The following is a 2,255-nucleotide window of genomic DNA, read 5'->3' on the forward strand; positions in this document are numbered from 1 at the left end:
GTTTCTGTGCACAGACTTGGGAAAGTTGCAAAAGAGGCTGGGCCAGGGTGACCTCAGCTGTGTGGGTGGAGGGGGCGGAGTGCACTGGGAAAGCGAGGTTTCAGAGCTGTTTGGATTCAAGGCTCCAGGAATATTCAATTCTTAAGGACTCTGATCCCAGAAGGGGAATGGCAGGTTTGAGGTGGGGAACTTTTGGACACAGGGCCTGAGAGGTGTCACGTCTAATTTATGGGCTTGAAGGGACATCTGCCTCTGTCCCTGGGGGTCCCAGGAAAGGAGCCCTTTGTTGTTTCCCAGACAGCTGTGGAGCAGATCTGGTCCAGCCACCAGTAAACCGGCGAAGCTGGAAGACGTTCTAGTTTAGGCCTTGCCCTCACCCTCCTTCTCACACAGAGAATACACACTTATACTTACATCCTACATCCTGCCACACTCTACGTGCACAACACACTTATACTTTGTATGCACACTCCTACATCCCTTGTGCCACACTCCTTATACACACACTAAACATGCCCTATTCCCTCAGCACACCCATTCTGTACCACCCAAACCCTCTACTCCACTCACATAGAATATGCATGCCACACAGCATATGCATATACCACACCATATCACACCACATACATACACCACATCCTAACACACACACACACACACACACACACACACACACACACACACACACACTCCACTCCACTCACATAGAATATACACAGCACACATGCACACTACAAAACCTACGCACACCACACCCTACCACATACACACACCATACCGTATCAGGCTTGTAAGAGGGAAGGCATATCTTGGCACCCCGCAATCTCACCCTGGGCCTCTCTGGTTAGGTTGTTGCTCCAACCTGAAACACCTAAAAGACTATGGTAATTTAAGATGCTGTTAGCACACAGTTAGTTTGGGCATCTCATTTCACTGTTGCGGAACACGCTTTGGGTGTAATTGGCAGATGTAAGGCAGATGGACTAAGTTTAGACACGACTCCCCAGACCTCAGGGGGGGCCCTTGAGGTGTATCTAGTGCACTCCACATTCCTCACAAGTTAGGACTTTGTCTCCTTGTAGACATATTCCTTTGTTTGATTATTGTCCTGTCAGAAAGTTCTTCCTGGCTCTAGCAGCTCCCTCTGATGGGACTTTCTAGCCACCAAGTATCTAAACCAGCCATAGAGCCCTGAATTTGGAAAGCAGAGAGGGTAGCCTTGGATCCCACACTTGGCCAGTTGTGCTGCTGGCATCGGCCCTACCAAAGGGTTTTGGGTGGAACAGAAATCGAAGCTTATTTCCTTCTACCAACTAGCAAACACTTTTGGAAGAAGGCACTTAATGATTTCCACACTGAATTCTACATAGAAAAGCTGAAGAATTCTAGAACCTATTTACCCAATTGAGGTATTTTTGTTGCTCAGGAAGCCAAGGCAGTGTGCTGATAATTCCTGACTTATAGAAGCTACTTGGTTCCTGGACTATTGCCCTTTAAAAGCTCCCTCCAACCTATGCCCCCCTGAATGCTCCCAATCTCATAAGCTAAGCAGAGCTGACCTGGTTTGGGAAAAGCTTCTCCCATATTATTTGACTTTTTCCCCCTGAGATGGTCTGTTAAATGAACTTGCCTGTGTAGTTGTGTGTCTGTGTGTTGTGTGACCGTTACTGGAGAGATGTTAGCAAATGTCTACTCCGCTAGGGAGCAAAGTGAGGAGATCAGCCAAGTCCAACATGGTAACCCGATGAGTCTTATTGGGGTTACTTACAGGTATATAAGTGAGGGGATACTTACCACAGGAGCAGAAATGACTCAAAGACACCTGCATCATCCAAGCCTACTCCAGGATGGGAGACAGCTCACAAAAGTTGGGAGCCTGGAGCACACTGCACAACATGTTGGAGAGAGACTCTTTCAGGAAGCTTGGCTGGTCTCTGCCCCTTCTAAGCAGTCTAGGGTGGGGTGGGGTGTCATGTATACCTGGTCAGTTTCAGGAACTTTCTGAAACCTTTGAGTTATTTACTGCCTGAGCTTAAAAAGAGCATACTTGCAGAATGAACTGTCTCGCCCCCTTAGTGTCCCTCCAAGGTGGAAGGTTTTATCTCAGAGGAAATGACCTCTCAACTGTGAGGTGATGGCTGGGCATATACTATAGACATGTGACAGCACGTGGACTTGTAGAAGATTGTCACAAGGCCCGCTGATGATGAGGACCCTTGGGGTATGGGAAGTGCCCCGTCTGCAGCTGGTTTTTA

The sequence above is a fragment of the Rattus rattus genome, chromosome 10, assembly GCF_011064425.1.
Source record: "Rattus rattus isolate New Zealand chromosome 10, Rrattus_CSIRO_v1, whole genome shotgun sequence".
Taxonomy (NCBI): domain Eukaryota; kingdom Metazoa; phylum Chordata; class Mammalia; order Rodentia; family Muridae; genus Rattus; species Rattus rattus.